The sequence below is a fragment of the Aquarana catesbeiana genome, linkage group LG13 (genome assembly GCF_042186555.1).
Source record: "Aquarana catesbeiana isolate 2022-GZ linkage group LG13, ASM4218655v1, whole genome shotgun sequence".
In the NCBI taxonomy this organism is placed as follows: domain Eukaryota; kingdom Metazoa; phylum Chordata; class Amphibia; order Anura; family Ranidae; genus Aquarana; species Aquarana catesbeiana.
The window spans coordinates 209,702,643-209,717,719 of record NC_133336.1 but is presented as its reverse complement, the minus strand read 5'-3'; the positions used below and the strand labels follow the sequence as shown (position 1 = coordinate 209,717,719).

At 43.0% G+C, this 15,077-nt stretch overlaps 1 protein-coding gene across 1 annotated transcript in view; it reads left to right on the top strand.

The window, feature by feature from the left end:
* LOC141116660 (NACHT, LRR and PYD domains-containing protein 12-like) overlaps nucleotides 1–15,077 on the top strand; it is a 213,073-nt gene that overhangs the window by 19,387 nt on the left and 178,609 nt on the right. The gene's annotated exons all lie outside the window — the stretch shown is intronic.

The following is a 15,077-nucleotide window of genomic DNA, read 5'->3' as shown; positions in this document are numbered from 1 at the left end:
AGATAACGCCGCCGCGAGTGCCGCCCACCAACGTCACGCCGTGTGGCGGAGGGAGGAGCACCGCAAGTCGGACACAGCCGGCAAGATGGCGCGGAAGAACCTCCCCATTGGCCCACGAGGTGGGATGAACGCTGCGCGTGATGGTGCTGCACAGGGGAGGCTGCACGCACAGCATATTGCGTGACGTCGACGCGCATTGGTCAAGTGTCCACCCCCCCCAGGGGGAAGGCCCGGGGGAGGGAGGAGACCCGCAAGGCGCGTCGCGGCTCCCGAGGGGGACAAGGACCAGGCAACAAGGCGGTCACGCCGAACTACACCACCAACAACACAGCCCCATCAGGGATGTGGGAAGGGTGACAGGGTTGGAAGGAAAGTAAACAATATAATAACAAGGGATATTATGGATGGGCTTGGTAGAATGAGAATACTGAAGAATAAAACACAGGGGAGGTGTCACTAAGGTCATTAGGGGCAGGGAAGGTAAAAGGTTTTGCACATAGAGCAAGGCACAAGCTTCCATCCCTATGCATAAATACAAGAGAAGGGGGTTTTGGTATTAGGGACTTTGAGGAAATCATGGCCTGGTAAGGTCACCCATTTCCATCCCTAGGGACTTTAAATGAAACCAAGACCTGGTAAGGTCAAGTGTTTCCATCCCAAATCTATAGCACAAACAAAGGGATTATTAGAGGGGAGGTTGGGACTTTATATGAAGCATGTACCAGCAAGCAGGTAATAAGATGAACATAGAGGAATTTATTGACATAATACCAGAGCACATACGTTACAATCGCAAAATGCATACAAGATAAAACGGGTAGGTACATAATGTCATATAATAAACATTCATGATAATATTGTTCATACAATTAATAGAAAGATGAACAGGGTAAAAAATTAAATAATGGTAACTCAAGATACCACCTGGAATAAATTCCCTAGTACATCAAGATTTCAAGGTAGGGTGAAGTAGGGTAAAAACCAGTAATATCTGCTGGACCTAAGGCCTCACTAGACCTGTGGGGGGGGGGTTGGAAAAGATATAGTTGATGAGGACTGGATAGACAGTTTAAACACGGCATATGTTGGCTCAACGCGTTTCATGGCTTCCATGCCACTCGTCAGGAGCGAGCCCGTGTGGTATCTGAAAATATATTGGGGTAATTACATGATGCAATAGGACAAGAGACATTGGTAATGGGGGGGCGTGGTAAACGAGCCCCCAAAGTTACTGTATGGGAATACTCACTGAGAGACTGTATAGTGGTGGTGCAGCGGCGGGGCCCCATGAGCCATCCAGGTGACCCCCCAACGAACGCCGACCAGGGCAGGCACAGGAACCGAGGAAGGTCTAGAGAAAGGTGGATAAAAGTGAAGGTATGTAGGCATGTAAGGAGAAATGTAAGAAAGAGAGGGAAGGGAGCCCCCAGAAATGGCTGGTACATGCTTCATATAAAGTCCCAACCTCCCCTCTAATAATCCCCTTGTTTGTGCTATTGCACAAACCTAGAACATGTTATCTTAAAAAGCATATGTTGGGCCAGTCAGGGGAGGCCCACAGGGGACAGACAAAATGGAAGGTACCATAGATTGGAATACATTTTCTATGTATACAGCCCAGATAGGTGGAGAATTTTCAAAATTATAAACTGTGAAAAAGCAGATATAATGCAATGGGTTCTAACAAATATGCCAGTAAAAAGGAATATATGAAAGTAAGAATATATGGAAATTGGAATACCTACTAGTAAGTGGTTTTCAAGTGTTTGAATAGGGGCAAATAGAAACCTTCACTCCAAACGTGTAGGGAACCAACAGAGCCTATAAACAAAGGGTATGAAGGAGCGTATACAGTGGGGAAGGAAAGTATTCAGACCCCCTTAAATTTTTTATTCTTTGTTATATTGCAGCCATTTGCTAAAATCATGTAAGTTCATTTTTTTCCTCATTAATGTACACACAGCACCCCATATTGACAGAAAAACACAGAATTGTTGACATTTTTGCAGATTTATTAAAAAGAAAAACTGAAATATCACATGGTCCTAAGTATTCAGACCCTTTGCTCAGTATTTAGTACCCATTTGATCTAATACAGCCATGAGTCTTTTTGGGAAAGATGCAACAAGTTTTTCACACCTGGATTTGGGGATCCTCTGCCATTCTTCCTTGCAGATCCTCTCCAGTTCTGTCAGGTTGGATGGTAAACATTGGTGGACAGCCATTTTTAGGTCTCTCCAGAGATGCTCAATTGGGTTTAAGTCGGGGCTCTGGCTGGGCCATTCAAGAACAGTCACAGAGTTGTTGTGAAGCCACTCCTTTGTTATTTTAGCTGTGTGCTTAGGGTCATTGTCCTGTTGAAAGGTAAACCTTTGTCCCAGTCTGAGGTCCTGAGCACTCTGGAGAAGGTTTTCATCCAGGATATCCCTGTACTTGGCCGCATTCATCTTTCCCTTGATTGCAACCAGTCGTCCTGTCCCTGCAGCTGAAAAACTGAAGCAATAGATACATTTTGAATCATGGATGTAGGACAGTAAGGCCTGTGAGACGTTTATCTGAGGTCCTTGCCATATCCTTTGAGCCATGTTGTAAGGAGTCTAAGCATGCCAGCTGGATTTCTCATACCAGGATGGTATACAGGCTGTTTTTTCTTGCCTTGCGGTAAGCGCAATATTTGTATGGTGGCGGATCACTGAGTGTGGTGTCTCTCTCATTTTCATTGCTGAGTTTGGATGTGTTCACTTAAGGGTTTCTCTTTTGCTGTTTTTGATGTACTTATGTAAGTCTTCTACCTTCTTTCATTGAAATCATTTTGCCAGTATTACACTATGGCCAGTTTCTTTTTATTTACATGCCTGTGAGATGGAAGTCTGGAGTCCTTAATATATCCTGCCAGCCATGCTGCATGCAGTCTAAGCACACCATCTGGATTTTCAATACCAGGACGAGATACAGGCTGTTTTTTGCTTGCCTTGTGGTATTCGCAATATTTGTGTGGTGGCAGATCACTGTATGCGGGGTCTCTTTCATCCTTACCACTGAGTTTGGTTGTGTTTACTCAAGGGTCTCCTTTGGACTTACTTTGGATAATCACTTTACATATGATTTCCATCCATTACATATGGACAGTAACTTTTGTTTCATAGATATATGTATGGACTTATGCATTTTTTTCATTAATTTTTTATTTATTATTTTTTAATGTTTTTCATACACATATGTATTTTCTAACGGAAGTTTTCAAAATCACTTCACATATTTCATCAATATTTAGCGCGGTTATTTCTTTTTTCTTTTTTTTCCAGCTGAAAAACACCCCCACAGCATGATGCTGCCACCACCATGCTTCACTGTTGGGACTGTATTGGACAGGTAATGAGCAGTGCCTGGTGTTCTCCACACATACCGCTTAGAATTAAGTTCAAAAAGTTCTATCTTGGTCTCATGGGACCAGGAAAACTTATTTCTCACCATCTTGGAGTCCTTCTGTTGCTTTTTTAGCAAACTCCATGGGGGCTTTCATGTGTCTTGCACTGAGGAGAGGCTTTCGTCGGGCCACTCTGCCATAAAGCCCCGACTGGTGGAGGGCTGCAGTGATGGTTGACTTTCTATAACTTTCTCCCGACTGCATCTCTGGAGCTCAGACATAGTGATCTTCGGTTCTTCTTTACCTCTCTCACCAAGGCTCTTCTCCCCGATAGCTCAGTTTGGCCGGACGGCCAGCTCTAGAAAGGGTTCTGGTTGTCCCAAACGTCTTCCATTTAAGGATTATGGAGGCCACTGTGCTCTTAGGAACCTTAAGTGCAGCAGAAAATTTTTTATAACCTTGGCCAGATCTTTTCCTTGCCACAATTCTCTCTTTGAGCTCTTTAGGCAGTTCCTTTGACCTCATGATTCTCATTTGCTCTGACATGCACTGTGAGCTGAAAGGTCTTATATAGACAGGTGTGTGGCTTTCCTAATCAAGTCCAATCACTATAATCAAACACAGCTGGACTCAAATGAAGGTGTAGAACCATCTCAAGGATGATCAGAAGAAATGGACAGCACCTGAGTTATATATATGAGTGTCACAGCAAAGGGTCTGAATACTTAGGACCATGTGACATTTCAGTTTTTCTTTTTTAATAAATCTGCAAACGTGTCAACAATTCTGTGTTTTTCTGTCAATATGGGGTGCTGTGTGTACATTAATGAGGAAAAAAAGAACTTAAATGATTTTAGCAAATGGCTGCAATATAACAAAGAGTGAAAAATTTAAGGGGGTCTAAATACTTTCCATCCCCACTGTATATATTATAGAGACCGTTGGTAACAGCCAAATTGCTCGCACAAAGAGAGTGGTAGATAGCACTTAAATGGAGGATAAGGTAAGCAGACGTGCCCCTGGGAGACAGCCGGGTGCTGCACACAAAGCCCGTGTAGAAATGAGGGTTATTTATATTAACCGGCAGTGTCTCAGCAAATCGCCGAGACAGCGTCATGTGATGTAATCGTGTCAGGCGTACTAAGACAGGGGTTGTGGGTATTGTAGGCAGCGAGCGGGACTCCGCTTGTTGTGCGCATGTGCAGACCAGGCACTGCACACAAACAGAAAAAAGATACTTTAAACACCGTAGGCGGCACAGTGAGCATATCTTCGCTCATTGTGTGCATATGCAGGATAAACGACAATGAGTGAATGTGAGTGAGTGAATTATGGGGTTTGTAGGCAAACTGGTAAATAGAACTCCAATAGGTCCGCATTCATGAGCGTCCCCATGAAGAAAAGTAGCTAACCAGAGCAGACTTGCAATAACTGTGGGAAAAAAATAGAGGATATCACTGCTGTGAATGCCTCTATAGAAAAATACAGGGAGACATAAAATTCATGAATTGAATATCGCCACCTAATATGGATTGATACCACATTGTGTCACCCTTAGGTTCCCTGAGTGGGCAACACAGGCTAAATAAAAACAAAACAGATATACATATGAACATTTACAGATACAAATCAATTACAAAATATATTACCATTGTTTACAAAATGGCTAAGAGTACAAATAAAAAAGTATCCATACTAACTATATATCATCTGGTACCCCAATAGCCCATTTGTAGGGTCTTTTATTTGTTGACTATGTATATACTGTCGTATATATATGTTGTATATACTATACAAAAAAATTGTCGGATGAAACGCAATGTCATGGGGAAACAAAAAGGAGGGGAAAGGCATGTCACGGACATCTCCAATCTGTAGAAATGAACTACATATTAATGATGTAATATTACAGAAAAGGTCTAAAACTTATTGTGTCATTCAAACCTGGATGCATAGTGGCCCGTAATCTATGTATCTATTGAGTTTCTCGTTGGAGTACTCTTTTATCAAAATTACCTCCTTGGGGGTCTTCATGAATGACATCAAGAGCAGCGAATTTAAACACCATGGGGTTGTATTTATGTTTAAAGGCTATATGATAGCCCATAGTGGTGTTAAGAAGACCACTAGTAGCATAGTAAACGTGGTCTTTGATCCTCCTCCAAAATGGCCTGATGGTTTTGCCAACGTAGAAAGCTCCACATTTGCAGAAAATAATATAAATCTCTTCTTTAGTTTTGGTAAGTGATGTGGTGTCGTAAAACATGGGTACGGCCATTAGGGTGGGGAACAGAGGGTCCCACCAATAATAAGTCACAGAAATCACACAACCCACATGAAATAAACCAGGTGGATCTTGGGTTACATTATTGGTTTTGCAATAATTGCTACGTACCAACCGATCTTTGACAGATCCTGTTCATTGATAGGTGATTTCAGGTTTTGGTCCTATATATTTGGCTAGGATAGGATCTGCCAGCGAAATGTGCCAGTGTCTTTGAATTACCGACCGTATTATATGATGTTGGTCAGAGTAAGTGGTTATGAACCTTGTTACGTTGGAATCTGTTTGTGTGGGTTTTGAAAAGAGAATGGTATTCCTAGGTTTAGCTACAGCCTTTTTAAAAGCCTTTTTAAGGCTGGTTTTGCTGTATCCTCTGGCCAAGAGCCGTTCGTATAGACTGTCTGCCTCCTGTTTTAAATCAAGATCACTCGAGCAGTTGCGTTTAAGGTGCAAGTATTGGCCAAAGGCAATACCTTGAATGAGGGGCTGGGGGTGTGTACTTAGCGCGTGTAAAATTGTGTTACCCGCAGTGGGTTTTCTATATAATTTACTGATCAGGCCATCCATAGTGATGTTAATAGTGATATCAAAATATGCAATAGTGGTAAGACTAGATTGCATAGTGAATTTCAAATTATAGTCATTGTGACTTAGAAAGGCCATAAATTCATTAAATGCTGTTGTTGGTCACGCCCACAGTAACAAAATGTCATCTATGTAGCGGAACCACCGCAGCACATAGGAAAAAAGGTCTGAGTGCCCATCACCAGCAAATAGGTCTCGTTCCCACCCCACAAGGTACAGGTTCGCATATGAGGGCGCACAATAGGTGCCCATAGCGACCCCCTGTACCTGGAGGAAGTGGGATCCGTCAAAGGAAAAGACATTCTTTGTAAGGATGTGGGAGAGTAGCTGTAGTACAAAGCTATTAAGGCTTGCAAAATTGGGTCCTCTTTTATTCAGGAATTTTGCAATAATCTCCATACCCAGTTCATGTGGGATTGATGAATATAAGGTTTCAACATCTATGACTACCAAGCAGCCAGGAGGTACAGTGAGGCCTTCCACAGTGACTCACCTGTTGATTATATCCTGCTCGTCAGTCCTGCTTACTTAAGCCATCAGCCCAGATATTCTCTGCCTTCGCCTGGTCAACATCACAGAGACTCTCTCCTGTGTGCCTGTTAAAGATTTGCTTGGCTGACATCCCTTCTGGTTCAGGATCCTGCTTGCTGTTCCACTACACTGATCCCTGGCTTCCTGACTTCCTGGCTTGTCTGACTATCCTTTCCGGTTAGCGAACTTTGACTACATTTGTTCTATTTACTTTTATTATTATTATTAAACAAGTGTGATTTAACTATACTTCTGTCTTGGTCTGATTCATGGTTTCTGACACTTTGTTTAGAATTGGGACACTTATTCTGGCTGCACATCCATACTTCCTATTTCCTCAGAAGGTATCTTGTTCTCCTGGATGAAACTTTCCCATCAACGGTTTCATTTTTTCTATTTTGTTTTGCTCTTTTATCTTTTCTTCTCCTTATAAATGCAGGAGAAGCCCTTCATTGTATTTTCTTATTGCTACGAACCTTCTAAAGTGGAGTTATCATTTCCTCCAAGTTGACAGACTAACTCCACTGACTACACCCACTGGTCCATGCCTCCTCTCATTGGGTGTAATATGTTTAAGGGTACAAGCATTCCTTGGTTGGGGTGGGGGATGCAGAGAGGGGGAGGGTTGGAATGTTTTTGTTCTGAGTTTTTTTTGTTTTCTGTTTTTAAAAGGTGCTTCATTCTGTTTTTATGTATATGGAACTGACATTAGAATGCCTCTTGGCTTTGGGTATGTAATGCTGTGCAATGTGTGCTATATATTTGCCTCTCATAATTCAGTGACTGGGCTGCTGCCCTTGTGAGCTGGTGTTTCACCCTGTTTTATCTTTCCACACTTCCGAAGTCTCAATTCACTGTGATTTCCTGGACTGTCCGGGGCCTGAACTCCGCTGTTAAATGGTCCCTGGTGTTCCAGTTCCTCCAAAAGCATAACCCACGTATTTTTATCCTCCAGGAGACACATCTCCAGAGATCTAAAACGATCTGCCTTACAAAAATGATGGGTGGGCCTCCACTACCACACCACATACTCCACCTATGCTCACGTGGTCAGCATCCTGGTTAGAAAAACATTGCCATTTAGGCTTATTGAAGTCAACACGGCTGGTAGATATGTAATTATGCATGCCCATATACATGACAAGACTGTGGTGCCAATGGGGATCTATGTTCCACCTCCGGCCTCAGTTCAGGTTCTACAGCTTATTATGCAACTTGTGATACAGTTTGATACTGATGCGGTATATCTTATGGGTAATTTCAATATGGTCCCTTCATCTGCTATGGATAGATTGCATACTTCGGCTCATGACTCTCCTGACCTTCGGCAGTGGGCTGATACCTTTTGCCCTCATGGATGTATGGAGACACATGCACCCAAATTTGAGAGAATTCACTTGCCACTCTGCCACGCACAGTATAAGATCCTGTCTAGAATAGACCAGGTTTTGTCTGGGGTATGTCTGTGCTTCCCAAGGGTATCTCTGATCATGCCCCCCTGTGTCTCTCCCTTGCCCTGACCACCCCCCTGAATCCCGACTTTGGAGACTATCCAGATTTTGGGCGAATGATGAGCGCCTACAGGAACTGCTAACTGCTTCTATTTGTAACTACTGGACAGATAACCAGGACGCTGCCTCTCCACCTGTGCTGTGGGACTCCTTTAAATCCTGGGCTAGGGGGAATATATTTCTCTCTCCCCAGTTTGTCTGCTCTAGCTCTGGAATCCCTGGCCATTTTGATGTCCTGGGCCTTCGGCTGGGAAAGCTGAAAGAGAGGCTGTCCCTGTATGCGAAAATGACGAATGATTATTCCTGCGCTATCATGTAAGGAGAATAGAACAAAATGGAAAAGCTGCCTGCACCGGAAAGGGTATGCCTCAACCCAAATAATCAAAAAGGTGTAGTAAGGGAGGTGGTGCTGCGCTAACCCAATAAAAGATAAATAGTAAAGTTCGGACAGTCCCAGAATAAATAATATATTGCTACGGGTAGTGAGAGACTGCAAATAAGTAAGTGGAGCTCTCACATTACAAGTGGGTCAGTCCTAGAACTGGCTGTAAATCATTACATAAAAGGTAGTGGTATGGCATGATAAATACATATAAATGATAAAGTGCACAGTGCAAGGATAACATTACAAGCAATTAAACATGCACAAAATATATATGCAACAATACAAACTGTGAAATATAATCACATGTGCAAACTCTATAATCCATTAACATACATGTGCAAAAGATAAAAGAGTGAACAATACACTGCGGTGTGTGCCGTACACACAGCGCATAAGCTGCAATATAGACGTGCCAGCAAAAACTATATATGTCACAAATAAAAGTTCATATCATTCCTTGATGTGCAAAATAGTGACTCATTCCAATATTGCAGGTATCGCAGTGGGGTGCTCAGGTGAAACAAAGGGGGGGTTGGTGGCTTCTTCTTCGTCCATAGAAACCCTGATGAAGTCACTTGTTGTGTGATGTCACGTGTAGGGATGGGACAGGCACTCGTTACTGACATTGGCTTATGAGCTCGCCGCTCGTTGGAGACACATTATTTTTATCCTGCTTCTGATGTGAGTACCCATTTAATGTTTGAATAAAACTTTGAGACTTTAAACAGTATTACACTATCTGGTATTTCCTTCGCTTGTCTCATTCCCTCGATAACTATTGAGGGACTAGGGTCCCTAGAGAATACATCCTGACCCAGGACCATAAGAAGAGACAGCCATTACCATTTATTTATGAGTAGATCCGCGCTTCAGGGTGTTTGAACGACTGCTGCCCCCCTATGCAAGTAGGGAACACCTCGGTGTAACCCCAGGGGAATGAGAACAGAAAATAGGGAGTGGCGCTGTGTTCTAAAGAGGGAGTATCGATATACAAATATCCTACTTTCTAAAGTGACAAGTGCATCAGTGCAACGATTCAATCCCCTCATTAATGTGAATTAGTAGTGTACTAATAAATTAGTAAAACATCGATACAATAGTGTATACTATGAATGTAAAGTGATAAGTGTTAATTGGTGCAGAAAATATTGTAGACTGTATATAAATACGTTGATACAGTCATGATCCCATATATTGAAAAAAACAGAAAAAATCATATAATATAGACACTGATTGCTTTGTGGTGATCTGTCTTATATAAAATCAACACACTGTATAAGAATCCAAAGTGACAAGTGCAAAATTGTGCTAAATAAATAAGGTGGTGTTATCTCAGGATGTGACGTTGTGCGTGCCAAGATAGTCCCGCCTTACGCGTTTCGTCATACGGACGTAATTGGAGGCGCCACCGATGACGTCCGTATGGCGAAAGGTGTAAGACGGGACTATCTTGGCATGCACAACATCACATCCTGAGATCGTGGTTTTGGTTACTCGACTGGTGGAAGGCAAGCGGCAGTCCTAGGCAGCACTGCTTTCCCAGATCGCATGGAGAGGAAGAGAGCCTGTGTGCTCCCTCTCCTATTTTTAGATATCAGCTTTTGAGTTTTATTGGTTATTCAGTCGTACTCCTTGGACTATTTATCACTATTTACAAATAAAATAATCAAAGCGGAGTTACGCTATGTGGATTATTTCTATTTCCTATATAACACACTAAAGTGGATGTCCGGCCGAGAACTGGACTGAAATAGGGGACAGCGAGTCCTTCCCCCCACCTCCCTCGCCCCCTGCGAGCGGATGACCTAGATTGGGCTATTTGGAATCGGAAGGATATCGGCACCTGAGGAATCGAAAGGATATCAGTATCTGGGAAGTAACATCTCACGCTCATACCCCTGTAGGGGGAGAACGCTCCGGTGAGTGCAATCACATCAGGGGAGAGTGTTAAGAATTACTGCATGTTTTTTCTATTACAAAGAAGGAATTCTGTTTGAAGACACGTTATATCATCTTATGAACATTTTCTGTTGCACATCATATGGGACTTTTTCTTGATATATAGTCAGCTGAAAATTTATTTCAAGAATATATTATATATATTTTTAGTCTGTTTAGGATTTTTGCACACCACTGCACAGTGGTTTGAACACCACATTATTTATTTAGCATAATTTTGCACTTGTCACTTTGGATTCTTATACAGTGGGTTGATTTTATAGAAGACGGATCACCACAAAGCAATCAGTGTCTATATTATATGATTTTTTCTTTTTTTTGTCCAATATATGGGATCATGACTGTATCAACGTATTTATATACAGTCTACAATATTTTCTGCACCAATTAACACTTATCACTTTACATTCATAGTATACACTATTGTATCAATGTTTTACTAATTTATTATTACACTGCTAATTTACACTCGTGAGGGGATTGAATCGTTGCACTGATGCACTAGTCACTTTAGAAAGTAGGATAATTGTATATCAATACTCCCTCTTTAGAACACAGCGCCACTCCCTATTTTCAGCCATCACCATTACCCATTTTTTGCTGTTACTTCATTACCTTAAGGTAAGGGGCCACTGCTTACTAGTGTGTGTTTCTATGCACGAAGAAGAAGCCACCAACCCCCCCCTTTGTTTCACCTGAGCACCCCACTGCAAAACCTGCAATATTGGAATGAGTCACTATTATTTTGCACATCAAGGAATGATATGAACTTTTATTTGTGACATATATACAGTTTTTGCTGGCACGTCTATATTGCGGCTTATGCGCTGTGTGTACGGCACACACCGCAGTGTATTGTTCACTCTTTTATCTTTTGCACATGTATGTTTATGGATTATAGAGTTTGCACATTTGATTATATTTCACAGTTTGTATTGTTGTACATGTGTGCACTTTATCATTTATATGTCCCTGAATGCGGATGATGCATTGATATATCTAAATGATGCTAGACCCTCACTGTTTTGCTGCTTTGTGGATTTTTGATAATTTTTATGCCTGAGAAGTTACCAAAAACTGGTCCAAATCGGTTCTGTTCTCCATTGATGATAATTCTGTCAAACCTGCCGCCCCCTGCCCTCTACGCTGGGTAGACAAATTCTTTTACCTTGGTGTTATTGTGACAAAAAATCCAACTAACTCCCTGGAGGAGAACCTTCTCCCCCTGATGGCCACCTTGAGGAGGAAATGTTCCTCCTGGACTAACCACCCCTTAATCTGTTGGGGCAGATAAATCTCCTTTAAAATGGTGATGTTGCCTAAGTTCAATTACTACTTCAGAAATTGTCCAACATGGGTCCCTGTTTCCTTATTTAAAGATTTTTATAAATGTGTGGGGTCCTTTCTGTGGCATGGAATGACTCCTCGACTGGCACGCTCCACCCTGTGGCTTCTGGCCCATCTTGGCCTTGCCCAATTTTCAGATCTACTACTGGGCTGCAATGCTGGTGATGGTCCAGTGGTGGTTTGAGGGCTCCAAATCAAATGCTGCTACCTGCCTGGAAGCGAGTTGGTTGGGGTCCTTGGCTAATCTATGTAACTCTATCTACAGAGGCCCGAGGCCTTATCAAGGGGTTCCAGGTCCAACACAGGCTATGTGGGTGGTGACGGTTTATACGCCCTAACCAATGGTCTCCAGCCCATCCCCTGTGGGGAAACTCCAGTCTGCCACAGTTTTGCACTCTGCCAGACCCACAAGTGTGGGCTAGATATGACATTGCCACTGTGGGTGATGTTATGCCTCATGGTGCTTTACTTTCAATTTCTGACCTCTCTCTTAAATTTAAGTTACCCAAGTGGATGCGGTTTGGATACTTACAGTTGCGACATGCCGCTAGGACACAATTTCCTCAGGTGCCTCTCCTCCAGGCAGATCCTATTGATGAACTGCTATCTCCTGGTAAACTAGACAAGCCTCTCTTGACTTTATACGCTGCACTCCTGGGCACTGGCACCCCTAAAATGGATGGGTTGTGGGATGTCTGGCATGGGGACATACCATCCTTAGACAAGAGAGCTGGGAGTACTGTCTGGATCAGGGTCCTAGATTGGTCATCTCTTCTAGGGATAAGCTCATCCAGGTAAAATTCCTCCACAGGATCTATTATACACCTCAGAGATTGCACCACATTTTCCCAGACCAGGACCCCAACTGCCCTAGATGTAAAACACGGGTGAGGACTTTTTTCTATATGTTCTGGGATTGCCTGGTTACATCATCTTATTGGTCAGCAGTGTTTGGTGAAATGAATCTTAGGTTACAGCTGTCCCTTCTGGTGGTCCCAGAATTAGCACTGCTGGAGGTGCACAATGATGCACAGCGGTCTCATCACCAAAAGCTACTGATCTCCTACCTCCTATTCTATGCCAAAACAAAGATTCTCCTAAAATGGATCTCACCAGCTCCCCCTATCCCTCTCCTCCTGGGAAGCACTGATTGACACCGCCTTGCCTATGTACAGAATTACATATATAAATATAGGGTGTCAGTGGAAATATGACAAGGTATGGGCTCCATGGACTTCTACCTAAACCGCATGCTTGCACTGTCCTTTCTGTCTGCAATTTTCCTTTACATGTCCAAGCCATATGTTCACTTTTTGTTACAGTGCATTCTGTATGTTATATATGTAGCGCCCTCTACCGTTAGGTAGGTGCTTTATGGTATTTTTTTGATAGAGTAGGATATAGAGACAGGTAAAATTGTCTTTGCCTGTGTTCTTTGCTAGGCCAGGATGGTAATTCAGGGTTGGAAGTGTCCGAATAGAAGGGGGTGTGGCTGCCTACATTTGGGCTCAGGAAAAACCTTCTCTGCTTCACGGTGGACTTTGCTGGAGAGAGAGAATGGGCTGAGACCTGAGTGGCAGGAAACCCATGTGAGAGGATTGACCAATGGTTAATCTCTTTGGTCAAGGGGAGGTCTCACATAAAAGAGGGTCACATGCTCTGGGAGGGGTTCGCAGATTCAGTTCAGGATTCAGAGTCCACAAGTTAGGCCCAGCGGCTCTGGAGTTCAGAGATCCTGGAGCCCTGGTGCCAGCAAAGGATCCAGGGGGACCGAGAGCCTAGGCCCTGGATAAGGAGTCAGCATGTAGTCAACAAGGAACCACCGGATGCTCCCATGCGGGGAGGTGTCAATCAAGAAAAGGAGGAAGTAGGAGCAAAGTGGCAGATGAAAACCTGGGTGATCGACTTTCTGTGAGTAGAACATGGACTGTTGATTGGCAGAGAGAGCAAAGGGGGTGCAAACCCAGAGGAGCCGAGAGAGTAACTTATATTGCAAATTCAAGGACCACAATTTCTAATATGTTCAAGTACCTAAAGGATGTTGGTATGCGGGTCATAAGGAAAGTGGTGTAGGTGTTGACCTTAAAGAACCAATACCCCTAAGGAAGCATATTGAGTTAAGCGGAGGAGCTATTCAGAGTAGTAAATCCTCAGACAGATATCTTAAAGAAGAAGCAATAAGCTGCAGTGGGAAATCATTACAGGAGACATTATTCAGAGTGATGTTCACCTGTGGGATTCAGGGAGTGCTGCATTACATAAAAAAGGAAAGGAACCAAGAAAGTATTAAAGCAACTGCCCGGCAACGATACGAGGCCTCATGGGACATCTCATATACTTCATTGGAGATCCCATGTATTTAATCCCAAATAAAGAAACTTAAAGTGTAACTTTGACTATTTGGTGTTATGTGGGTGCATGGGAGATTGGAAGTGGAGCGATTGGCAAAGGTAAAGAACTAAAACTTAGTAGCCCCCAAGGGGGTAGTGCGCTACATATATGTTACTGGAAATACCCTTTTATTTTTCCTGCTACTGTCTATGATCAACAATCTCTGTTTTGTTTTATGTCAATCTGTATGTTTTGTTTACCCGATAAGACAACAATAAAGCACCTTTTGATTGTTAAAAAAATAATATCTGTACGGTTTAGGAGACATTCACTTTGAATGTAGCCGCTGACGTCAGCATGTGCTGTGAAGGTCCAGCGGACGCTGCCATACCTTGCCAAAAAGAAGTCTCTCATGTGGATGTGTGTGAGTGACGACATTGTGGCTCCGGGCACTCACAGCGCCGGAGCTGCGAACCCAGAAGACACGCCGAGGTTCGCAGCGGTGCTGTGACTGGGTGACTGGGATTAGCTGCCGATGCCTCGTTCTAAGGTAAGTATTTCATTATGCCTTTGTCTTTAGAGATGGACCATCCTATTAAATGCTGTAAATAAATAAAATAAGTATGCACAGCCTTACTGTTCATATTTTTTTATACTGCAGATGTAGTCCCTCTACAACAACTGTTCTTTGCAGACAAGTACCCCTGCGATCTGTGTGGAAGCAGTGGTATGTCCGCAGAGGTCAGGCATAGCCTATGCCGAGTCATATCTAGAACT